Genomic DNA, 26943 nt, shown 5'->3' with positions numbered 1-26943 from the left:
TATTTATACACACACACACACACACACACACACACACACACACACACACAATGGAATACTACTCAGCCATTAAAAAGAATGAAATAATGCCATTTGCAGCACCATGGATGGACCTAGATAATCTAGAGATTATCATACTAAGTGAGGTAAGTCAGTAAAAGAAAGACAAATACAATATGATATCACTTATATGTGGAATCTAAAATATGACACAGATGAACGTATCCATGAAACAGAAACAGACTCACAGAAATAGAAAACAGACTTGTGATTGCCAACGGATGGGGGAGGGAAGGATTGGGAGTTTGGGATTAGTAGATGCAAACTATTATATATAGGATAGATAAACAACAAGGTCCTACTGTATAGCACAGGGAACACTATTCAATACCCTGTGACAAACCATATGGAAAAGAATATGAAAAAGAATACATATATGTATAACTGAGTCACTTTGCTGTACAGCAAAAATTAACACAACATTGTACATCACTACACTTTAATAAAAAAATTTTAAAAGCCTTTTAATTATAGGGGAGATATTAAGCTCATGGTGTCAGATACAATTTGCTAATTGTAAAATGCTCGTTTTTACTGAAATCTCATATTTTATCACTAGCAACAAATACTGTCAGTTGTTTCCTTTAAGTGGCAGGCTCACTTTGTTCTTTTGCAAGAAAATGTCTCCCAATACCCAAGTCTGAATAACCATATTCTGTCTATTGGTTATTATTTTAAGTAAAAGTAGTATCCTACAAAAAAAAAAAAAAAGAAGCTAGTTCAGCTTGCAGTTCAAACATCACACATGCTTTTCCTAAAGCTGACCATGAGACTTCAGCATGCAGCAGAATTGCTTTATGAGTACTTTCTGTTTCATCACACAGGATATTAAGAAGATGCCTACCCATGTGGCAAGAGTTGATAAAATCAATCATTTTTACTGCTTTATTAAGAACTTTTTAAGTGAAGCTGGCTTTTGTGTGTGTAAGTGCATGAAAAGGAAGAATCTGTCTAATGGTATAGTTTAGAGTCACCACTTTGATTCATGCCACTGCATCAGTGTACTTACTATTGCTTTTCTACCTTCAGTGCAGATGTCAGCTTTCCAAAAAGTAATACATAAATTCCGTGTTTCACTTATACTTTTTATGGAGTGGGGTTTTGTAAGAGGAGAAAATTATCTTAAAGATCATATGGAAGTATACCTTTCCAACAATAGCCACAAAAATGGTGAAAAAGTGTAGTGGGTTGTTACTTCTAACCTGAAGGACTAACAGCTAAGGAACTGCTGTCCTACCGTAAACAATTATAAAAGTGGGCAAAATAGGTGAAACCACAATTTTTCAGACATTGGACGACAGGCAGCACAGCGCTGTGATTCTAAGACCAGGGAAACCAATGAGGTGAGCTACTACCTGGAGGTAGTTTCCAGGATACAGCACAAAGGCAAGCAGAACCCAGTCGTCTCACCGACTTGACGAAAAGAGTTCTGGGAGACTAAGGAAGCTACATTTGTAGGGCAGAATCCCAGGGAGAAGAGAAGCATTGAGGGGGAGATCTCAAGAGATCTGCAGAGGAGGCCCTTCAAATCATTGGCTGAATCCTGATCTGCATATGTTTAGATGAAACTCCCAAGGCTGCTGAAGAACCACCATAAAGCAGAGGCCACACTCTGTGCAGAACTCACACAGGGATAGGCATACACGAGGCATAGCATAGAGTTTTCAGAAGGGAGTCACCTACGTAGTGATGATCTAAATGATCTTAGACTTCAGGCTGCTCTGACTCACCCTATAAAGCAGAAAAGCCAGCCCCAAAAGAGTCAGTCTGATTCCAACTAACTGAACTGTGTGTCAGGTCAAAGGCCAATATTTCTGAAGGAGTACGACAAAATCCAGCACCTGACAATATAAAAATCCAGTGTCCTGAAATGCAAACAAAATTTTCAGGCATGCAGCAAATATAATCCACATCCAAGAGGAAAATCCATCAATAGAAATAAACCTAGAAATGACAGAGATGATGAAATAGGAAAGCTTCTAAACCAGCTATTATAAATATGCCCCACATGCTCAAAAATGCAGAGGAAGACAAACATAATGGAGAGAGAAATGGAAGAAAAGTCATTATTTAAAGAGGAACAAAGAAAAGATTGACTACAGACTTCCTATTAGAAATGATGCAAGCCAGGAGACTTATTTTAAGTACTGAAAGAAAAAACCATCAATCTAGAATTCTACACTCAATAAATTGATATACTAAAAATGAAGGCTAACTAAAGATTTTTTTTTCATGCAAATAAAATTGAGAGGGTAAATCAGCAAACTGCACTATAAGAAATGTTAAAGGAAGTTCTTCAGATGGAAGAAAAATGATACAAAAGGAAAAAGAAGAGTGTAGAAATGCTAAACATGTATGCAATATATAAAAGATTTTTTCTACTTTTTAGTCTCTTAAAAGAAAAGTAATTAATTATGTTTTTAAGAAAGGTAATTTACTATTTAATTAATAATTGCATTAAATGTAAATTGCCTAAATAGCACAATTGAAAAGCAGAGATTATCAGACTAGATTTTTTAAAAAACTGCATATGTCTACAAGAATCCCACTTTAAATTAAAAAAAACACAAATAAGTTAAAAGTAAAAGGATGGGAAATGATATATGCATGCAGCCATTAACAAAAAGAAATTGGGAGCAGCTATATTAATATCAAAGAAAGTCAATTTCAGAATAAGGAATATTACTAGGGAAAAAGAGGCATATTTCAAAATGATAAAGTTGTCAATGTATCAAGAGACATAACAGTCTTAAATGTGTATGGACCTAATAACACAGTGTCAAAATATATGCAGCAAAAACTATTAGAACTGAAAGGAGAAGAAAACAAGTCACAATTATAGGCAGAGATTTCCACACACCATTATCAGTAAATTGATGGAATAAGTAGACAGAAAATCAATAAGGATAGATCACTATCATCTAACCTGACTTAATTAAAATTTATATAACACTCCACCCAAACTTCAGAAGGCACACACACTGTTTTAAAGTGCATTTGGAACATGCACTAAGACAGATCACATTCTGGGACATTAAACAAGTCCCAGTAAATTTAAAAGAATTAAAACCATACAATGTATATTCTCCAAAAACAAATAAATTAAATTAAAAATCCATAACAGTAAAATATCTAGAAAAATCCTCCAATATTGGAAACTAAACAACACACTTAAAAATAACCCATAGGACCAAAGAATAAATCACAAGGGAAATTAGAAAGTATTTTGAAGTGAATGAAAATGAAAATGCAGGGTATAAAAATTTGTGGGATGGAAACAGAACTGTCCAGGCCCTGATAGAGTCATTGAAGAAATTACCAAATATTTAAAGTAGCATTAATACATCTTTTGGACAATTTCTTCCAGAAAATGGAAAAGGAGGGAATACTTCCCAACTTATTTTATGAGGCCAGCGTTCCCCTGATACCAAAACCAGACAAAGACAATACAGAAAAACAAAGCTACTGACCAATACCTCTTATGAACTTAGACACAAAATTCCTTAATATTTAGCAAAATATTTAGCAAATTGAATCCAACAATGTATAAAAAGAATTATATACCATAATAAAGTGGAATGCAAGGATCCTTCAACATCTAAAAATCAATGAATGCAATCTACCATATTAATAGGCTAAAGAAGAAAAAGCACATGGCTACCTTAACTGACAGAGAAAAAACATTTGACAAAATCCAACACTCACAGCAAGACAACAAACTAGGAAAGAGCATTTACAGAAAACCTACAGCTAATATCATATTGAATGGTGAATGAATGAATGGTTCCCCATTGGCTTGGATAAACAACCCAAATGTGCATCAACTAATAAATGAATAAACAAATTGTGGTATAATCTTTTCAAAGGAATAATAACTATTCTGCAATAAAAAAGAATGAACAGCTGAGACATGCAACAACATGTAAAAGTCTCAAAACATTGTGCTAAGTGAAATATTCCAAACACAAAATACCATATACTGCATGATTCCATTTTTATGAATTCTTTAAAAATTAAAGCTATAGTGATTGAAGGCAGATTAGTGATTGCCAGGAGCAGAGGTTGGGCTGGCAATTGACTCCAAAGGGGCAGGAAGGAGCTTTTGTTGTGGGGGAGGGAATGGAACTATTTCTATATTATGAAGTGGTTCAATATATCATGAAGTGGTTACAAAAAAAAAAAAAGACACTTCTAGACACTCCCAGACACTCCCTAAACTTCCTATCGTCTCATATATTCCATAGTCCTCCAACTGCATCCGTTCCTTATCACCCCTACCACTCTCTTCTTCATGCTAACCACCACACCCAAAATATGCACACTCCACTAGTTTCGGGGGGAGGGCACCATTTGTGACCGCAGCTGCTACAGTTCATAGCGCCCAAAAGGAGAGACAAAACATTGCAAGTTGGCAGTAGCAATGATCATGAGAAAGCTGGCTATGAACAGCCCCCAAGTGTTAGAAAAATCTATCAGAACACGATTATATGCTCTATTTCATCCATCTTGAGATGCTCTTGCTTTTTTCACATTTTAACTTCTCTGAAACAGGGATGCATCTTCAGTTGATGACATCATGCAATTGTAATTGGCTATGTTTCTTTTCCTTAGCGATACATGGTGCACCTTAGAACTGACGGCATCCCCGGCGTCAACAAACTGCAGGATGGCTGGACAGAGGATACACAGGCTATTGCTGTGGCTTACCGGGGTAAGACAGCAGAGATGGGAGCAAAGTCTGAATCTAGAGGACTGGAACCCATGCCCTGGGCCAGAGTCTCCCTGTTATGTTTGAAATTAACAGCCCTGTCCCCACCTATTCCTGTCCCTTGTTAAAGCTGAGGAGGTACCCTGGCAAGTGGTGCCAACAGACTCTGGAGCAAGAAGTCACTAAGAGAAATTGCTGGAAGAGATAGTGCTAGGGAAAGGTAACAAGAGCAGCCTCCATCTCCAGCAGATGGCGCCACAGAGAAGACAAATAGATGGGTTTGGGCCTGGCTTGCTGGAGTTAGAGCATGGTTGGTCAACCGCACTATGAAATTAGGTAACTAAGGAACGGGCCACAGTGCTACTAGTGGACTAGAGGACGGGACCTCTCCACTATAATGACTTATCTTCCTGAACGTCAGTTTCTTCAACTGTAAAATGAGGGGTAATAATAGTACCAACCTAGTAGAATGAGTACATTGATTAAAAAGACATATAAAGGGACTTCCCTGGTGGTGCAGTGGTTAAGAATCCGCCTGCCAATGCAGGGGACACGGGTTCAAGCCCTGGTCCGGGAAGATCCCACACGCCGCGGAGCAACTAAGCCCGTGCGCCACAACAGCTGAGCCTGCGCTCTAGAGCCCGCGAGCCACAACTACTGAGCCCACGTGCCACAACTACTGAAGCCCGCGCGCCTAGATCCCGTGCTCTGCAACAAGAGAAGCCACTGCAATGAGAAGCCCGAGCACCGCAACGAAGGGTGGCCCCCGCTCGCCGTAACTAGAGAAAGCCCACGCGCAGCAACAAAGACCCAACGCAGCCAAAAATAAATTAATTATTTAATTAATTTTGAAAAAAGACATATAAAAAACATATGTTAGGACTAAAAACAGTGTCTGCCATATGGTAAGTACTCAATAATTTTATGTAGCACCACAGTCATTTCCATAAATATTTAAAAATACATCCATTCATTCATTCACTCATCCTTTCAACAAACATACTTAGCAGTTATGATGCTAGGTGCTGAATAGCTTATTGTATTTTGTTACTGTTCTTTACATCTTTTTAATCTGCTTAGAAATAGCCAGTAGCAAATGCCAATTCCTCATAAGTCTTACTTACCCTCCTCAATATATTTTATTTCTGTTCCATCATCCTGCCAGTTAAGCAATTAGTTGAAAATACAGCCAGAGTTTTTACTCTTTATATTAAAACCAATACTATTGACTCATCACAGAATATCCCAGCTGTTAGCATGCCAGCAATGATATAGAAAAACACACAAGGCTGAAAAAAAGAGAAATAGAAAGTGGCTTTGTCACTTAAGGACCTGTGATTGTAAGACAGTCATCTGCAAAATAAAGATAATACTACACTGGCACAGATTTTTGAGAGAAACAAATGAAATTTTGGACTTCCCTGGTGGCGCAGTGGTTAAGAATCCGCCTGCCAATGCAGGGGACACGGGTTTGATTCCTGGTCCAGGAAGATCCCACATGCCGCAGAACAACTAAGCCCGTGTGCCACAGCTACTGAGCCTGTGCTCTAGAGCTGGCGTGCCGCAACTACTGAACCCACGTGCTGCAACTACTGAAGCCCATGCGCCTAGAGCCCGTGCCCCTCAACAAGAGAAGTCACCGCAATGAGAAGCCCGTGCACGGCAAGGAAGGGTAGCTCCCGCTCTCCACAGCTAGAGAAAGTCCACACACAGCAACGAAGACCCAATGCAGCCAAAAAATATATATATATATACAAAGTTTCTGGACTTACAATAAATTGTGATAAATCTGCTTTAAAAAAAAGAAACAAATGAAATTTTATATGTGAAAATACATAAATTTATTATTATGAGTAGACCCTAATCATAACAGGTTTTGTTATCAAAAATAACATACTACTCCAAAACTAATATATGTCAATTACACCTCAATTTTTTTTAATTAAAAATTATTTTCTTTTGATTGATAAATATTTTTAGCAATAAATATATTTATATAGTAATTTCCTACTGAAGAATTCATGAATTTAGTTCTCAGAATTCCTAAGAGAGCTAAGAGACAGAAATTAATATGTTACTCTGAGTTTATATACCATTTTTTATTGTATTGAAGAAAGGAAATTATCCAAGATTTATTAATGGGCACTAGTGCTAGATCTATAATTTGTACTTCCTACTTCCCAAATTTGCATTTCTCCCCTTGATTCTAAGCCCCTTAGCCTTTCAAAAGGAAAAACATACTTTTAGACCAGTGGTTTCTCAACCCTGGCTGCTCAGTAGAATCATCTGGGAGCTTTTGAAAAATACTAATGCCCAGGCCTTATCCCAGACCAATTACATCAGAATCTCTGAGTGCGGAGTCTGGACATTTGTCATTCTAAAAGCTTCCCAGGTGATTCTAACGTGATCCAATGTTGAGAATCACTAGTAGTGAATTAAGTATCAGTTATGCAATTTAAAAATCACACACGTGCAACAATACACTTTCTGATGCCAACTTCTCACCTGACATGGTTTCATTGAGCACGACCTGCACACAAGGCACAACACCGATTGTTGACTGTCATGGCATCCCCATCACCCTTTTTTTGTATCCCCATCACCCTTTACTTATATTTTTCTTTTGTGGTTAATAGTCCACCTTATTGTATAGATATTTGTGTATGTATTTAAGCCATCTTTTAGAATATACCTTTCTTGAAGACAAGAACTATGACAGTGCCCTTTAATGGCAGAACTTCACTAATTGTTTCAGTTGCCCACCTTATAATTTCACTGTAGAATGGCCCTGTATCCCATCTCCCCAGCTTTCACTCCCACCTTGCACCTCCCCTCTGACTAATACACCTATTTTCTTTTCCTATTTTCAGCTTTCACATCCACACACTTAATTTTGTTTTCATAGAATTCCATTCACCCTTCATACTCATTCTTCCAAATGTCTCCCCCCACCCCAAAATCACCAGAATGGCTTTACAATTCTTCCTCTCCCTCCATGGTTCTTCCCTTACAGTTTCACCCTTTTCCACTTCCTGCTAACTCTTTGCCTCATTCCCTCTGCCTATCACTTAACCGCCTTTCTTCTAGGTTTCCCACAAGGGGTATTAGCCCTATTCAAAAGCATTAGTTGCCTGAGGGACAGAGCTGGGGTGTTCGTGAGCATCACTTCTGGCCAGTGTTGGCGAGGTATTCCATGAGAGCTAGACCTTGAAACAAAAGAAAGGGTAGCAGTGGGTAAAACCAGATCATCCATTCATCCGTACTGGATAGGCAAGGTGGGGGACAAGCAGTGGGTGAGGGTATGGGCCGTTGTTGAAATGCCAAGTGGAAGAGGTAAGCCAAGAAGAATAGCCAGCAAGTTCATGGATCCAGCCAAGAGGAGATAGGTTAGAGTCAGGGACAGATAGAGAGGAAACATAGGTAACAAAGTGCAGAGATCAGAGTCCGTGAGCCAGTTAATGAATGGACTATTTACAGCTTCGACTTTGAACAGCACTCCACACCTCTTTTTGCTGCACCCTGTCAGTCTTAGAGCACTTAGATGCTTTCTCACTCTGCTCCTTATAGACCTTTCTCCTGAGTGTTATACCACATTGGGACTTGTGGGCATAAGAGGTGAGAAATGCCATGAAGCTATAGTCCTTAGACGGTAGACAGATAAATTATTCTTATATGTGGTTCCTATTAACAGGGGGAATAAGGAGGTAATGTCAGGAGTTATGGGGGCTGGGCTGGACCAGGCAGAAGTGCTGACCCAGAGAGGTGGAAGCAGAGGTAATCTTAGGGGTAAATGCAAGTTACTGTTGTGAAGAGAAATTGAAAGTCCATGCTGAAAGGACAGCATCAAGCATGAGATTGGAGGGTCAAGTATAAAGCCATAAATAGGAGGAGGGGCAAGGGATCAAGAGCCAAAGGGATCAGAAATATTTTCATGAAGCAGAGTGCAATCATGAAATAAACATTCATCGTCCCAGCCTGTGCACAATGTATCAGAGCAGGCATTCATGAGGATTGGACTCATGTGCTAGGGGGAGCTAGCCAGTTTAAGGACACAGGGTCAGATTAATTTCCTCCAATAGGTCCATCCTATCAGGCAGGATAGGCCCAGAGCTGCCCATCTGGGTTTTCTTGATGGAGGATGGAGCTGCTCTCTTGGGTGTGTATGAGTAGCCCGTGGCCATCCTTCAGTCTGTGCCCCTCCCACCGGACCAGAGTTGGAACAGGTCTTGAAGGCTGTGGCTACATCAGCCTCACTAATCATTTATCTGGGCCTCATGTAAGGTTGCTGGGGTGAGTCTTTAGAGTGTGTAATAGAGGACAGGTGCTAAAATATGTGGAATAGCATGTACAGGGGGAACTGAAAACGGAAGGCAATCAGAGCTATGAACTTTGTAACTCCAAACTTTGTAATAGACTCCCGGGCAAGTACAGATGGGGAGGATGGTGGAAGGAGAGCCAGGAGATCTCCCATCTGAATCATTCCCCTTGCTATCTGGTGCTTATTGACCATGGCCTTGGATTGTAATGTCCCTTGTAATGCTGAGGGAGTCCTACTGGTGTTTCTGAGCAGCCTGAGCTCCTGTACAGAATTGACCAGGAGCTGGGCTCACAGAGGTTCTGGATGATACCAGGAAGAGGTGGTAGTAAAACCATAAATACCACAAAAGGGAGTATTCAGGGGACATGAGTTCAGAGAGCTGTTGTTTCTGGACTACTCGCTTATCGTGTTCATCTTTGCCATCATTAAGGTGCACAAAGAGTGCTACTTTCCAAGTCTCCTCTGAAAATTGTTGTCCACAATAAATTCTGTAGCTGCATAAGAATATCTGGGTGCTGATGATGGTGAGTTCCAAACTGTCCCAGGAGAGTCATTAATGCAGACAATGTTTCAGACTAAATCACAAGACATAGGGTCCTTGAGCACAGTCCTGCCCTGACCTCCCCCAAATGGGGGGTAGAGGATCCACTTGGGGGTCCTCTACCCTCAGCATAACTTGGTGACAGTAAGTGACAGCTCTATCAGTATCTCTTCCTTGGCCTTGTTACAACCATCCTCCAATCCCATAAGGTGAATAACATCACCACCTGGGCAAACAGAGACACGGCATGATCAAGTGACTTGCCCAGTCACATAGCTCTGAACAGAGGACCCAGAACTTGAAGCCAGGTTGGCCTTGTTTCAAAGTCCATGATCTTACCAACTAAGTTAGCACTGCCTCAAGGTAGAGGACAGTACTGGGGGACAAAACAGCACAGCTAAAGGCCACGTCAATCAGATGACGGTCAGGGCTTGTTGATTTCAACGTTAGTTCCCATCACAGCCAAAAGGGAAGGGAAAGTGAGTACAAATTATGGGCACCTGGTGTTCCAGAAGGGCACTGGAGCCCAGCTATGCTAGAATCCATCTAAATCCAATGTGGAGGTTTTCAGTGAGTCTTTGCTGGGCTGCCTAGAAAAAGATGTTTTCGCTGTTGTTGCTTGTTTGTTTTTATTTCTTTTTATCAAGGGTCAAACCTGCTTCTGATGGTTAAATGATGACTTTCTCAAAATGGCTATGTTTATACTCACTCAAGGCTCATTCTAGGACCTAGGAAACATCGGGACAGCAATAAATTAATCAAAAGAATCATTTAAATCAAAGAAAGAGTCTAAATAGGAAGTAAGAATTACAGTATCTTTAAAACAAATACAACCATATTATAGAAATTTGGAAAATAGAGAAAATAAAATCACATGTAATTCCAACTCTATTACACAATCACTGTTACCATTTGATACCATTTATATACATATTTTATATGCATATTTATAGACTTGTAATAATTCTGTGCATATTATTTCATATCTTTTTAAAACAACATTATATCATATGCACTTTTCTATCTAGAGTAATAATCTTCATAAGTTTATCTAGTTATATAATATTTCATTAAGTGGGCTATAACTAAAATTAATTTAAATCATTCCTCTGCTGTGAGATATTTAGGTCATTGCAAGTTTTTGCTATTATAAATTATTCTGCAGTGAACATCTTTATGCAAATGGCATTTTATTTGCATAAAATATTTTAGATTCATTACTTCTTATATTTACTACCACTCTAGGCCAGATCTTAAGCACCACACAGTTCCATTAATGAATTCATGTGCTAGTCAGTGCCCCCAGTTTCTGATCTACCCTGCATAACACTAAGAGATTAATCATCCTAAAAATGCCACTTTCATCATGTCACTTTCTCACTTGAGATATCCTTCTCTGCCTGCCTTCCACCACGTGGTCTAATTTGACTATTCTATTATAACCTTTATAGACCAAATTGGAAGTATATTGGGGCCCCAAAGGCTAATCAGCAGGACCCAGGAAATAAACTGGAGCCAGTGGGACTAGATTTAGAATACACCAAGCCAGGAACAGTGTTGGGTCCCAAGATGCACGTCACAGTGTCTCTGGAGCAAGAAATACTTGGGTCCAGTTCAAGTTGGATCCACCCAGGTGGGCTCATCCGGTAAGGAAGGGCCTAGCCTTAATGCTTACTGAGCAGTGGTAATGCACATGGTCAGGATGAACCGGAAATGAGAGTCCACGGGAAGTTGATCCAGGCTGAATGAGACTTAGAGTGGATGGAGCAGTGTCACACACTGGGCACAGAAGCCAGCAGAAGCTAGACAGGGGATCAGAGCCCAGTAGGTCTAGGTTTGTGCCGTGGTTCCAGAACTACCAATTACTAGAGTGCAAACAAGGAACAGGACAGAAGCCCAGCAGTATAACCTAGGATTTCGTGGGGAGCAACAGGAAGGGCTGTACCTACAAGCAGCAGGCAGGCTTGTAAGCAATCGGGTTTTCAGGGAGTCACTACATTAGATGTGTGGTTGACAGCAGCAGACTACACCTGGAACTAGTGGACCCCGGTTCTTAATCTATTACCCATAGACAGAGAAAATCTATGACTCAGAGACTGTGAAGACTTAGCCTGTGGATGTGGGCACCCACTATCTGTAGGTGGCAGAGACTGACATCCAGAAAGATCCTCCACCAAAGACAAAATAAGGAAAACACACATCTATGTGTGTAGAATAAAATGCACATGTCTGCGGCAGCCCACCAGCCTCTCAGCACTCCTTTTTTTTTTTTTTTTTTTGGTTAGAAGACATTATATGGTTAAAAAGATATATAATGCCCTATCAATTTCACATAAACAACACTCTAGTGTAAATTATCTATTTCTCCACAAATTAAGAATTAGCCGAAAGCTGATTTAGGTTGAGGGCAGAAAGAAGGCAAGAGAAATTCAGAGCAGGTAGTGCACTATTAGCCACTGTATTAGGCAGGGTTCTCCAGAGAAACAGAACCAATAGGCCATATATATATATATGGAGAGAGAGAGAGAGAAATTTATTTTAAGGAATTTTAAGGAATTGGCGCATGCAGTTGTGGGAGCCGGCAACTCCAAAATCTGCAGGTGGGCCAGCAAGCTGGACCCAGGGAAGAGGTGATGCTGCAGTCTTGTGTCCCAAGAAATCCTGGAGATAGAATTCCTCCCTCTTTGGGGAACCTCGGTCATTTTCTCTTAAGGCCTTCATCTGATTGGATGACCACCCTCAAACCCCATTATGGAGGGTAATCTGCATTACTCAAAGTCTACTGACTTAAATGTTGGTCATATTGAAAAAGCAACATCCGAACCGGTTTTTGACCAAACAACTGGGTACCGCAGCCTAGCCAAGTTGACACACAAAAATAACCATCACAGCCATGAAACAAATCGAGGTCGTTGAACCCCTGAGCTTGGGAGAGAGATAAAGACAAATGTATCTTCTCCCAACTCTTCCTAGATGGTGTGACCAAACCCAAATTTCTCATTCTTATAATTAAGGACTTAGTCCTTGTGGCACCTGAACACAAGCCTTGAGTCAGGTCAGCTCTGCCGCTTACCCATTCACTAGCGTTCACTCGCGGCCACCCCTGATGCTGTGAATCTCAAACCTCTCTGCCTGTCCTGTCCTCCCAACTCCCTCAAGAACAAGCTCCCAACAACGCTTCTCTACCAAGATCTCTTTCGCATGCGGGCTCACACCTGTGGTGGCACTTTCCTTCTGACCAGCTCTTAAAGGAAAGATACAACACGGCATCAAAAAAAGCCACAGTTAGAGAAATGAAACCTGGAACTAGAATTCTTCCCTCTGCATGTTAGTCAACCTGAAAGACCAGCCATACAAAGGAACGCGTTTGAGAGCCATTCTCCACCTATTCATGAAGCTCAAGAACACGGCGGGCACTCTTCAAGGTCAGCAACACTTTTTCATAGCTGAGTCCTGGTTCCTTTAAACTTTCCCGTATTGCATCATATATTTAGTTGACTGTAGCCAAATTAAGCACAGATGATAATACAGAGTTGATTTTTTATTTTTGAGATAAAATTTACGTGCAGTTAAATGTATAGATTTTAAGTGTACAATTAAATGAGCTTTGATGAATGTATACACGTGTGTAAACACCACCCTGGTCAAGATAAAGACATTTCACTACAATGCTTTCCTCATGGAATTGACTTTTTAAATTTCTTCTATTTTTCTTTAGTTTTTAAATTAATAGAATTTATTCTTTAAGAGCGGTTTTAGGCTACAGAAAAATGAGCAGACTGTGCAGAGTTCCCATGTACCCCCTTAATCCTCCAACCAAGTTTTCCTTACTATCAGCATCTTGCATTAGTATGGCACATTTGTTACAATCGATGAGCCTATATGGATACATTATGATTAACTAAAGTTAACCTTCTGGGTAGCTCTTTGTGTTGTACATTCTATGGGTTTTGACAAATGTATAATGACGTGTATACACAATTACAGTATCATACAAAATAATTTCACTGCCCTAAAAATCCCTTGGGCTTCACTGATTCATCCCTCTCTCCCTCCCCTAACCCCTGGAAACCACTGATCTTATTATTGTTTCCATAATTTTGCCTTTTCCAGAATGTCATACTGTTGAAATCATACAGGGTGCGTTTTTCTGATTGGCTTCTTTCACTTAGCAATATGAAGTTAAGTTTCCTCTATGTGTTTTCATTGGCTTAATAGTTCATTTCTTTTTATCACTGAATGATATTCCATAGTATGAATGTAGCACAGCCTGTTTACCCAGTCACTGACTGAAGAGCTTCCAGGTTTTGACAATTATGAATAAAGCTGCTGAAAACATTTGTGGGCAGGTTTTCATGAGGATGTTAAGTTTTCAACTCATTTGGGTAAATACCAAGGAGCATGACTGTTGGATCATATGGTAAGATTATGTTTGGTTTTATGAAAACAAACAAATAAAAAAACTACTGAAGCGTCTTCCAGAGTGGCTGTATTCTCTTGTATTCTCACCAACAATGAATTAGTTCCTGTTGCTCCACATCCTCACTAGCAACTGGTGTGTCAGTGTTTTGGATTTTAGCCATTCTAATAGGTACGTAGTGATATTTTATTGTTGTAATCTGTGATTCCTTAATAACATATGATGTTGAGCACATTTTCATATAATTATTTGCCACTTGTATATCTTCTTTGGTGAGGTGTCTGTTCAGATCTTTTCCCCATTAAAACAAATTGAATTGTTTTCTTATGGTTGAGTTTTAAAAGTTCTTTATATCTTGTGAATATCAGCCCTTTAACAGATATGTGTTTTGCAAAGATTTTCTCCAATCTGTGGCCATTTCTTTCTCTGAACAGTGTCCCTTGCAGAAGTTTTTGAAATTTTAATGAAGTCCAACTGATCAATTTTTTCTTTCATGGATCACGTTTTAGTCTTTGTTTTTCTTTTTCTTTTTTTTTTTTTTGGCCGTACCACGTGGCATGAGGGATTTTAGTTCCCTGTTCATCTGTCGATGGACACTTAGGTTGCTTGCATGTCCTGGCTATTGTAAATAGTGCTGCAATGAACATTGGGGTGCATGTGTCTTTTTTTTTTTTTTTTTTTTTTTTTGCATGTGTCTTTTTGAATTATGGTTTTCTCAGGGTATATGCCCAATAGTTGGATTGCTGGGTCATATGTTTAAATGCCTTACTTTTAAATGCAAAAGGACAGCCCATGATCACTAGGCAATCGAGGAACACCTCCAGTGTTGTTCTTTTTCAAGATTGCTTTGGATATTTTAGGTCTTTTGCCCCTCTACATAACTGTTCTGATTTTTCCGCCATAGATTTGTTTTGTCTATTCTAAAACCTCATATAAATGGAATCAAATTGTATGTATTCCAGCTTTGTTCACTCAGCATAATGCCTGTGAAATTCACCCATAATGCTGCATGTACAAGTAGTACATTCCTTTTGATTACTGAGCAGTATTACACTGTATATCACAATTTTTAATACATTTTCCTACAGATAGATATTTTTTCTCCAGATTTGGGCTATTATGAAGAGAGTTGCCACAAATATTCACGTCCAAGTCTTTGAGTGGATATACAGTTTCATTTCTCTTGGGTATATACCTAGGAGAGAAATTATCAACCCTTTTCCAAAGTGATTTTATAATTTTACATTTTACTCTCAGCAATTTCTGAGAGCTCTGGTTGCTTCACACCCTCCTCTCAACATTTTCCGTCATCAATTTTTTAAAATATATTTTAGCCATTAGAATGGTATCTCACAGGTTTTATTTTGTTTTCAGAAGTGGGTATTTATTTATTTTGGAAACAATCTCAAACTTAAGAAAAGTTGCAGGTAAAGTACAAAGTACATTCCCCCACTTGAACCAGTTGAGAGTAGTTGCCAATATCATGTTCTTTACTCCCAAATAGTATTTTCTACAGAAAAGGATATTCTCCTGCATAATCACAACACCTTCGTCAAAATCAGCAAGTTCGCATTATTACATTACTACTATTTAATCCTTTTACCCCATTTAAATTTTACCAATTGTCCCAATAACATCCTTTAAAGCAAAAGGAGCCAGTCCAGAATCACATACGTACATTGCATTTGTTTGTCACATCTCTTTAGTGTCCTTCAGTCTAGAATAGTTCCTCAGTCTTTCCTTGATTTTCGCGACCTTGACAATTCTGAAGATTACAGAATAGTTATTTCGTAGAACGTCCCTCAGTTAGATTCAGCTAATGAATCCTTGACAGGATTGCAGAAGTGATGTTGTGTGTGTTTTTCTCATTGCATCCCATCAGGTGGTTTTGACTTCCATTTGTCCCATTACTAGTGATGCTATCTTTGCTCATTTGATTAAGATGATGTCTGCCACACTTCTCCACTGTAAAGTTACTTTTTCCCTTTGTAATTAATAAGTGCTGTAATTTCAGACTATGTAAATATCTGTTCCTCATCTAACTTTCAACTCATTCACATATTTATGTATTTCAAATGTGGATTCATGGATTCTCGTTTTATCCAATGGCTTCTAATTCATTACTATTATTTATTTTGATGTCATACTGTCCCAGATTTTGCCAGTGGGAGCCCATCCGAGCTGGATTCTCTGTCCTTTGACTGATTCCCACCATTCTTTGGAGATTTACTTATTTTCTGGCACAAAATGTTCCAGGCTCATTTTGTACATTCCCTACCCCAGTCCTCAGATCAGTCATGTATTCAAAAAGCCTTGATTCTTTTGGTTGAGAATGGTTTTCAGAAGTCAAGATTAGGCCTTTAGATGTGCTCATTGCCGTTAGGATGTTGATGCTTTTGAGCCTTGTCTGTGATCAGAGCTAGAAATTACATGGGTGTGTGTGTCTACGGATATATATATCCACATATATACACATATTCATGGACATATATACAGGTATATATATATTCATGGACATATATACAGGTATATATACAGGTATATATACAGGTATATATGTACATACATACACATATTACATCTATATTTATGTGTTTACTTATGTATATATTGAAAGCCATTGATTCACATGAATTCCAATACTACTGGTTCATTCTAGTTTCCTGCTTTTATATTTGTAAACTCCCTTTTCTGACCATAAGAAACATAATACCCACTATCATTAATATACTTTCTGCTGTTTGTTTTCTATTTGTCAAATGCATTCTCTGTTCCTCTGTACCTCTTTTCCTGCCTTCTTTTGGGTTATTTGAACATTTTATAGTATTCTACTTTGACTTCTCTGATGGCTTTTTAGCTACATATCTTACATTATTTCTAGTACTTGCTCTAAAGATTTCAGTATATGTCTTCAACTTGTCACAATCTACTTAGGGTTTATATTGTACTACTTTACATAAAATATAGCAACCTTCTTTTACTATAATTTTATTTACTACTCCCCCAAACTTTGTAAAATTTTTCTCATATTTATTACATCTACTTACATTATACACCCGACAACACAGTTATAATTTGCAGTATGCAATCATATGACTTTTCAAGAAGTTAAGAAAACAAAAGAAAATATGTACATACCCTTATATGTACCCAAATACTTACCATTTCCTGTGTTCTTTATTGCATCCACTGAATCCAAGTTACCATATGGTGTCATTTCCCTTCCACTTGAAAAATTCCCTTTAGTACTTCTACAAGAAATGCTAAATATACAAATCTGCTGGTGATACATAGTCTCAACTTTTATCTGAAAATATCTTTTTTTTTTTTTTCCGGCTATGCCACGTGGCACGTGGGATCTTAGTTCCCCAACCAGGGATCGAACCCACTCCCCCTGCATTAGAAGTTCAGAGTCTTAATCACTGGACTGCCAGGGAAGTCCCAATCTGAAAATATCCTTATTTGCCTTCATTTTTTGAAAGATAACTTTGCTACACATAAAATTCTGGGTTAACAGTTTTATTTACTTCAGTACTTAAGGACATTATTCAATTGCTGTCAAGGGTTGGGTTCCCTGGGAGATAGACTCTGAAATGGAGTTTATCCAGCAGTTTGTTTAGTAAGGAGTTTCCTTGGTATCAAAAGCTTGGAAAGGGGAAGGAAGCAAGAGTAGCGAAAAGGAAAAGTTGGGCTGTGATGCACGCCCTATAGCAGCCTCAGCTGACCCCCTGGGGGAGATCTGGAGCAGGGATGGCTCTTTGGATTGTCTTGTATTGCGCCAAGATGGTCAGTTCTTTATACTCCTGCATTGATCAGTCACTGGCTGTAGGCATTCCAGGAAGGGACATGACCTTGAGCGAGGCAGCTCTCTACGGCCGAGGCAAAGCCTGAAAGAGGCTGACAACTGAAGGCTGTCTGCCAGCAGCTGGGGCAACAGGTTTTTCACTGAGGGAATCTGGGTGTGCACCGCGGTCTTGTGGCCTCCATTGTTTCAGATGAGAAGTCTGCCATCATTCGTGTTACTGTTTCTCTTTATGTAATGTATAGGTTGTATTTTCTCCTGGCTCCTTTCTCTTCAGCTTTCAGCAGTGTGTCACGGGTCTAGTGTAGCTTTCTTTGTATTTCTTCTGCTTGTGGTTCACTGATCTCCTTGGATCCATAAGTTAATGTTTCTAATAAAGTTGGAGGTTTTCAGCCATTATTTCTTTAAATATTTTTTCTTCCCTCATCTCTCTCTTTACTCCATCTGGCACTCTAGTTACATGGATTAGACTTCTTGGTATCGTCCTACAGCTCTCTGAGGATCTGTTTATTTTTCTTCTATATTTCTTCTCTTTTTCCTTGAATTTGGACAATTAGTCTTCAGAGAGTTCATTTTTAATATTTTCACCCAGATTTTATCTTTGTCATCTGTGGGAAGGTTAGTCCAACCAAGCTAATCCACCACTCCCAGGAGCCGAATTTCCCAGTATTACTATTTTGCTCCATGCCGGAATCACACCCCCTTCCCCATCCCAGTTTTCTTTGTTAGTAGAATAGGAATTTTATTAAAATGTCCATCCTCCTCCCATGTATCTCTGGGGGTAAATCCTGATTTGTCTATGTCAGTGCTGTAATTCATTTCCCCTGCCTCAATGATCTATTTAGGAAGGGTCATCTCTCAGTCAGGAAACTAGAAGCTACTCTCTGCAGGCTAGATATAAAGGGTTCTAATATAGGGAACTGGTGGTTTACCCAGAAAAAAGGCCTAAGGGAGCAGTGGTTAGATAAATCACAACTGACCTTCTCAACTTGAAGCACTCAAGCAGACCGCTCTCAAAACTCACCTTGAAGTTTCTCTGAGTATCACCTCCGCTCACAGTTCTGGCTAAAACAGATGGAGAATAATGGCCTCTCCATCACTCTGACTCAAGGGTGCCTCCTGCCCACATGCTCTAGCTTGGAACCGTACGCTAAAGGGGATTCTAGCAAATGTAGCTCCTGCCTTCTCCTCTTCAGAGCAAAGGAGACCTTAGAAGGGGTGGTGACAAGGCCAAGTCAACCACGGGTAATCCAGCACGTGTGCCAAATCAGCCGAAGGCACGGGAGGCGAAGGGAGCTGGAGAGCTTCTGATAAAGATTTATTTGCTGATAAACTAAAGAAAACAAAGACTCACAGTAAGAACAGTCTCTCTTCGTTTTCCACTGGATTTTTTTTCCATGTGACTCTTGGAACCAAAGACTCGATCTTATGATCATGGGGGGAGCCAGCTGAGACGCAGGCAGACAGCATCTGTGTGAAGCTTGTCCAATCTGAATTTCTTGTTATGTGAGAATAAATGTTATTATTTAAGTCATTTTCAATTGTTTTTTTCTGTTACTTGTAACAGATGTAACACATTACTTAGATCATGGAGGTAAGTCCCAAAAGAAACCATTTACAGGAGGAAAATGGGAGCCTTGATGGAACAAGACCAGGGGTAATGAGATGTGGTACAGAGCACATTGGTTTTTATTCTATGCCTTATGCTATTTCACATCGTAAAGAAGACATATGCACTACTTGGACAAAAAATTGAATTAGAAAAGGGACAGTCTGACATCTCATGTCCATCTCCACATTGTGCTTTTCTCGATTTACTCTGATCTGTAGAACAAAAAGAAACGGCAGCTAAATGCAACAGTTCGTCCTTGCTTCTATTTCAGGCGATCATCAATTCCAGCTGCCCGCTGAAGAGCTTCCTAAGTGAATTCCATTCTCATCCCCCTTGATCTACTATCTGTCACCAAAATAATCATTCCTCAGGGCAAATATGATCACATCCCTCTTCTGCTTAAAATCTGTTATCGAGGGACTTCCCTGGTGGTCCAGTGGGTAAGACTCTGCGCTCCCAATGCGGGTGGCGGGGGTTCGATCCCTGGTCAGGGAACTAGATCCCGCATGCATGCCACAACTAAGAGCCCGCATGCCGCAACTAAGAAGTCCGCATGCCACAACTAAGACCTGGTGCAGCCTAAATAAATAAATTAAATAAATAATAAATAAATATTTTTAAAAATCCTGCTCTCGCTAGGGTTGTCGTGAGTGGCTCTGAGGAAGGCCAGTTTTGGGGGGCGTCTTGCGCTCACTGAGGGGGCACCTCGGGAACGATGGTGGAAGGAGATAATCGCAGCACCAACCTGCTGGCCGCAGGGACTGCAAGTCTGGAAGAGCAGCTGCAAGGATGGGGAGAAGTGATGCTGATGGCAGATAAAGTCCTCCGATGGGAAAGAGCCTGGTTTCCACCTGCCATTATGGGTGTGGTTTCTTTGGAGCTTCTGACTATCTACTATCTAGATCCATCCGTTCTGTCAGGTGTTTCCTGTTTTGTTATGTTTCTGTGCTTGGCTGACTACCTTGTTCCCATTCTAGCGCCTAGAATTTTTGGCTCCAATAAATGGACCACCGAGCAACAGCAGAGATTCCATGGAATTTGCAGCAATCGAGTAAAAACTCGACGCAGAGCTGTGGGCTGGTGGAAACGCCTCTTTACGCTAAAGGAAGAAAAGCCTAAAACGTACTTCATGACCATGATCATTTCTCTTGCTGCGGTTGCTTGGGTGGGACAGCAAGTCCACAGCCTCCTTCTCACCCTCCTGAGAGTGACTTTCTTACTCTTGCTTCCTGGACTAAACCAACATGGGATCATTTTGAAGCACATTGGAATGGCCAAAAGAGAGAGAAACAAGCTTCTCAAACAAAAAGAAAAGAAAAATGAATAATGCATCTGCTTTGTTCAGTGTGATTAACGGCGTATACGCTGTCCTTGGGGACAGTGTCTGTTATGCTGTCTGGATACTAAAACGTTGTAGAAGTAGCTTTTGCTGTCCCTCATTCTGCCCTTAGTTAGTAGAAATTCCGACCTGCCAAGTAAGGCTTTATGCCCAGTGTCTTCATGGGTGTGTTATCATCAGCTGGCCTTATATGGACAACTCATTCATCATTACCACTTGCCTTGGTTTTTCTCACCCAGGGTTAACTGAACTCTTACTTTTAAAGTAATATAGTGGTGAACTTCATCCTTTAGTACAGTTAACAGTGGCTTGGGAGAACTGTTCAAGTTGATCTTTGCTTTAGCTGGATACAAGATCGTGGTCTGTGGCTACAGGAAGCTTGTTCTACTGTCTGCTTCCACACTCTGCTTAAACAACTGTCTGCCTTCATGAATATACAAACCAAGTTTACCACTTCTGATGAAGAGACCAATTAAGATGCATTCCTCATTCTGTCTTGATACCGTGGGAGAAGAATCCCCGTGGAATAAAATGAAAGTAATTCCATGGCCTAGTATGTGTTGGCTTCTCCCTTGTGCAGAATGTAGCAATTTGTTGGAAACATTGATCCTTCCTCCCAGATGGGGAATCTGACAGGCTTAGAACTCTTGTTCCCGTGCACTTAAACTTGAACTTAGTACATCCTTAAAGGCTTTTTAGTAGCAGGCTTACACAAGATGGTATTTAGGATTTTTAGCATACCTTTAATTTCAGATTTTCAGCTAACTGAAACTAAAGTACATAATAAGTTAAGAGTCATGTCTATGGCCTTCACTCCAAGACCAGCCAATAAAGAACAAAACTCATCCTGTGTTTAGTAAAATTCATTTCAGTAGAAAATCCTACTAGCTTTTCAAGACCAGAATAAGCCTTTAAAGGTAAGCCTCAAGATTCTCATTTTATGGTAACACTGGCTGCTTTTTGTCCCCATAGATGGAGTGGTTGAAATCTGTAAGAATGAACCTCTGAGGGCTGGAAATGTGACATATTTGGGAACAATTCTTAAACTGATTAACTAGCTGTAATAAAGTTTTGTGAATTTATTGCACTGATGCTGTAACATCTGGACCTTGTGGTATATCTGTTCCTAAATAAGTGCTGTTTTCTCCCCTTCAATATTGCTGTAAACAGTGGCACCCATGTAGCATATGTTTGACTTCTTTTTTAATGTTTCGTATACAAACTACCATAATTTACATGTGTTTCCTCATTGTAAATAAGCTTGTCTTCCTATCTGGATTTTTGTGTGTATGTGTGCTCTACCAATTAACTACTTTTGCACTTTTAATCTTGTATTATTTCTTCTACTTTTTTTTGTGTAAAAGGGGAAAAATTAAAAAGCTGGAATCCCCCCACCCCCCCAAAAAAATCCTTAATTGGGATAACCAGCAAGGACCTACTGTACAGCACAGGGAACTCTGCTTAATGTCATGTGGCAGCCTGGATGGGAGGGGAGTCTGGGGGAGAATGGATACATGTATGTGTCGCTGAGTCACTTTGCTGCGCACGTGAAACTATCACAACATTGTTCATCGGCTATACTCCAATATTAAATTAAAAGTTACAAAAAATCCTTAATCGGACTCACATTGTCTCTACCAGATGAAGTCCAAATTCTATAATACAGTATCCAAGACTCTTCATGATTTGGCCCCTAACGCTCTCATGTACATATTCCAGCTATTCTGAAAATTTTCCTTTTCTTCGGACATGCCACGTTCTCTCAGACTTCCATTCCTTTGCATACACTGGTTCTTTGGTTTGGAAGATCCTTCCTAACTAACTCCTTTTACAGCTACCTCTTCTGTGAAGATTTCTTACCACTACCCTCCCCCTCAGTCCTTCTGCAATCTTTTCTTCCCAGTGTGTCATGAATACCTATAGTCTCCATCAGCACAAATTAGATTACAGATCAAAAGTCACTTACTGGGAAGTCTGAAATCCAGAAAAATCTATGAAAATGAAAATATTTTTTGGTAACTCATTGGATGGCCAAAACTGAACTATTTGTATTTATAACCTCAATTGATTCTGCCTTGTGTGAATATTCACTAATTTTGTTGCAGAAATATTAATGAGTTTCATTAGAGTGAAGCCTCAGACCTTACTGGTGTTCTTATGTAACATGTAGCATATGCACCTGAGGCCCATTCCAAAAATGGCTACTGCAATATTTCTCATCCCACAAGTTCTAGAACTTTCACTACTCATCAAGAGGTGAGGTCTATTTCCTCTCCCCTTGAAAATGAGAGTAACATTAATATGGCCTTGATGAGTAAAAGCCATGAATGACACCCATTGACTTCCAAGGCAAAGTCATAAAAGGTGATATGCAAGAACTTCTGCCAGTTCTCCTCTCTCTCAGAATTCTTCCCTTGGAACCCAGCCACCATATCGTGAGGAAGCCCAGCCACATGGTAAGACCACTTGTGGGTGTTCTTGCCCACAACCCCAGCTAAGGTCTCAACCACCAGCCAGCATCAACTGCCAGATATGTGAGTGAGTGATGCCTTCAGATGTTGCCTGCCCTTGGCATTCAGGTGCCCCAACTGTTGGCCGAATGGAACAAAGACAAGGTGGTGCCACCACGCCCTGCACAAAATGCAGATATATGAGAAAAATAAACATTTTTGTTGATTTAGGGCACTAAGTTTTGGGGTAATTGTTCCGCAGCCGTAGTAACTGGAATCCCATCTTTGCAAAAATGTGAAATATTCTGAATTCCAAAACCCATCAAAGGTTTCAGATATGTATACTCTAATTGTGCATTTATATATCAATTTTCCAATGGAATTAGAAGTTTCTAAGAACAAGAACTAAGTCTTTTTATCTTGGTATTCTCAAAACCAATATCTAAGATTGGGTAGGTCCATGAGGCATGTTTATTGAATGAATTTTGAATGAATGGATCAATAAACAAATGAATAAACACAGTTCCAAACAAACGGTTATTTTAAAATAGTTTTGTGGGGGACTATACTTTAACTCAATACATTGCTCAAAAATAATTCAGAATGACTTATTTTTATAATTATTTTCAGTTGAGGAGCTATACAAAAAGTGTCATTAATTTTGCTACTTTGTTTTTATCCAAAAGTGTTACCTGTTATGATTACATACTTTACCCATCAAAGTATGTTCCAAATTGTCTTTGGCTGTTTCCAAAAGTCAAACGCATCTTCAAGGATGAAGATTTTCCATGACTGAGAACAATCAAAACAATTTGACGTAAACTCTGAAAGTAATTCCAAAACAGGGATCCCAGTGTTTTTGAACAAGGCAATGTTCAAATGCAATGCAATGCAATGATGCCTAAATGCAAAGATTTAAACATCCATGTCGACAACTTCGGGGAAAAAAATTCCTTTAATTTGGAGTGTAAGTTCTACTTTGCATGACAAAAATATGTTTATCTCATGGTCACACATATATTTATCTATATGAGGGGAAAGGGAGGAAAGGAGGTAAAGAGGAAATCCACAGTGTCATGAAGACATGAAAAGATGATGTCAATTTATTTTTTAATGTTCCTGTTGAGAATAACTGTTTTAGTGCTCCCAGGGAACCTTATAAAGATGGAATAAACGAGGCACTAGTTTTACAGTTTTGCTGCCCAACATTTGTTTGATGAGAATTTGGTGGATCCTTACTGCCCTGCTTTTCCCCCTCTTCACTTTGTATGAATAGCATAAGCTAGGTTGTATGTAGGGGTACCCGAGGATAACTCGCATCCCGAGGAAACAGCACTGTGACAGCAAAAGGTCATTAGATAAATATAAATATTGGGCGCTTCCCTGGTGGCGCAGTGGTTGAGAATCCGCCTGCCAATGCAGGGGACACGGGTTCGAGCCCTGGTCTGGGAAGATCCCACATGCCGCGGAGCAACTGGGCCCGTGAGCCACAACTACTGAGCCTGCACGTCTGGAGCCTGTGCTCCGCAACAAGAGAGGCCGCGATAATGAGAGGCCCGCGCACCGCGATGAAGAGTGGCCCTCACTCGCCGCAACTAGAGAAAGCCGTCGCACAGAAACGAAGACCCAACACAGCCAAAAATAAATAAATAAATTTATATATAAAAAAAAAAATTAACCACAGTGTCTCAGAAAATGCCAAAAGGGGGACAGATCTTACAAACCCCAGCAAAACTTCTTGAAAATCCTTTCTTTCTCCTCTCTGAAATCTTCACTGAGCCCCACAGGAACAGTGCCTCCAGACTCCCTTCTTTCTCTACATTTCCCCTCCAAACTCCCCTGTCCCCCTCTGTCTCATATCCCCCTTTCCACACACACACATCGCCTTCTTCCTTTTCTGCCTTACCGCTCTCATCTTCTGAATCTGTTCCTTTCTCCTTTCGTCATTTTCTGAGATCAGTGGAACTGTCCTCAGCTGCATTTCATTCCCTCCCTCTCCCATTAACCTGGTGCAGGGCAACCTGGGACCAGAGACACAGTGTCGGTGAAGACAGGATTCTCCTTGCCAAGGTGAGAAGCGGGAGAGGCTGTGAATCCTCAAGTATTTTTTTTCTCTTGTCATACCAACAACCTACAGGCAGAATTACGTTTCACTACACAGCATGATTGGCAACCTTAACCAGATATACTGTTATGACATCACTGGGTACAACATGGCCTAGCTATAGCACCCAGGTGAACAATTCAGGGAACATACTCACTGATAAATATTGCTGCAGCCCTGCTGGAAGCTGGTTAAATTGGTATTGATTTCAATGGCTGGGTAAGCAGTCCTACGAGGAGCTTTCTCATGTCTGGGGCTGCCTCATTCCTGAGGACCTCTTCCGTTTCCGGATACCTCAGCACCACTTTTCTAGGCCTAAGATGGTGTTTAAAGCTCCAGAAAGTGCCAAGAACCCTCCTACATCCCCATACCCTCCCTTTCTCTCTGGACTCTGAACCCTGGGTGAAGTTGTGGAGACTGAAGCGTAGGGAAGCTGCCAGAACAGAAATTCCTGTTAATGATAGGGTTGCCAAATAAAATATAGGCCACCCAGTTAAATTTGAATTTCACGTAAAGAATGAATGATTTTTTAAATAAACTATAAGTATATCCCGTCAATATTGGGGACATACTAAGAAATTATTCATTCTTTACGTGAAATTCAAATTTAACTGGGTGCTTCTGTTTGATTGTTTGCTGCTACCTAGATCTGGTAACCCTAATTTATGATAATCAACCAAGAGTGAAAACCTTAGGCTTAAAAGTGGGAATTCCTAGGTATATACTGCCTCTTGAGTTGCCCACAAGAAAATATACCTGAAACATCAAAATATCAAAAAAGCAGTCTCTGAAAACGTCAAGATCAGACAGAGGGAGTCTGCAGCATTAAGATGCTTAAGTAGCTGGAAATGTTTTACTGGTGTCCTACAGACAGAGACCAAGTCAGCTTGTCCTTAGAATATATGGTGTGGTAGCCATATGAAAATGTACTTGTCAGCAAGCATAGATGAGCTCAAAGTCTCTTCTCAGTTCCAGGAAAGGGAGTTGGGAATTTCCAAGCAAAGAGCTTATAGGAATGTTTAAAAATCGGAAGGAAATCTACATTGCCAAACTGACAGATGATGCAGATCAAAGACACTACAACGAAATATAACTACACTGACTCAGAAAACTTAAAGAGGGGTGAGGGTAGTCATCGGCCAAAGTGTTCAAAAAACCCATGATTTTTTTTTTCCTTGAAAAACACTAATACAATTGAGTAGAAAAGTGAAAATGTGGAGTGATAAATACAGTCTAATCTGGCTAATTCTCACTTTCCTATCTTCAATCCTGATCATTCTCATAAAAGAAGAAAAAAAAAAAAGAAATTTCACCCTAATTCTTCAGAAAATGAAACTATTGCAGTGTCACTTCATAGGGCTAAATCATTATTTTAGAAGCAAATATGGAATATATTTTTACATAGTTATACACTATTTCAGTTAAATTAGTAAAAATTATTAGAATTGTATAGATGTATCTATATAGATTATTGATTACTAATAATCAAATTATAAAACCAGAAGAATCACCAAATTACCCGTTTCATGGCAGATATCCAATTTATTTGTTTTGCTTTGCTGTTTTAAAAACTATTGCTACATTACCTC

General features: G+C 39.7%; 1 pseudogene across 1 annotated transcript; it reads left to right on the top strand.

The window, feature by feature from the left end:
• LOC309656431 (ADP-ribosylation factor-like protein 6-interacting protein 1 pseudogene) lies at positions 1-26236 on the top strand (annotated as a pseudogene). The gene is made up of 2 exons (XR_014268284.1): positions 1-16543; positions 16598-26236. The product of XR_014268284.1 is annotated as an ADP-ribosylation factor-like protein 6-interacting protein 1 pseudogene (transcript).
• Positions 26237-26943: the final 707 nt, after the last annotated feature.

This window comes from Balaenoptera physalus, assembly GCF_965194825.1.
Source record: "Balaenoptera physalus genome assembly, chromosome: 2".
NCBI classification, from domain to species: Eukaryota; Metazoa; Chordata; class Mammalia; order Artiodactyla; family Balaenopteridae; genus Balaenoptera; species Balaenoptera physalus.
The sequence above is the reverse complement of the archived record's forward strand: the minus strand, read 5'-3'. Positions and strand labels throughout refer to the sequence as shown.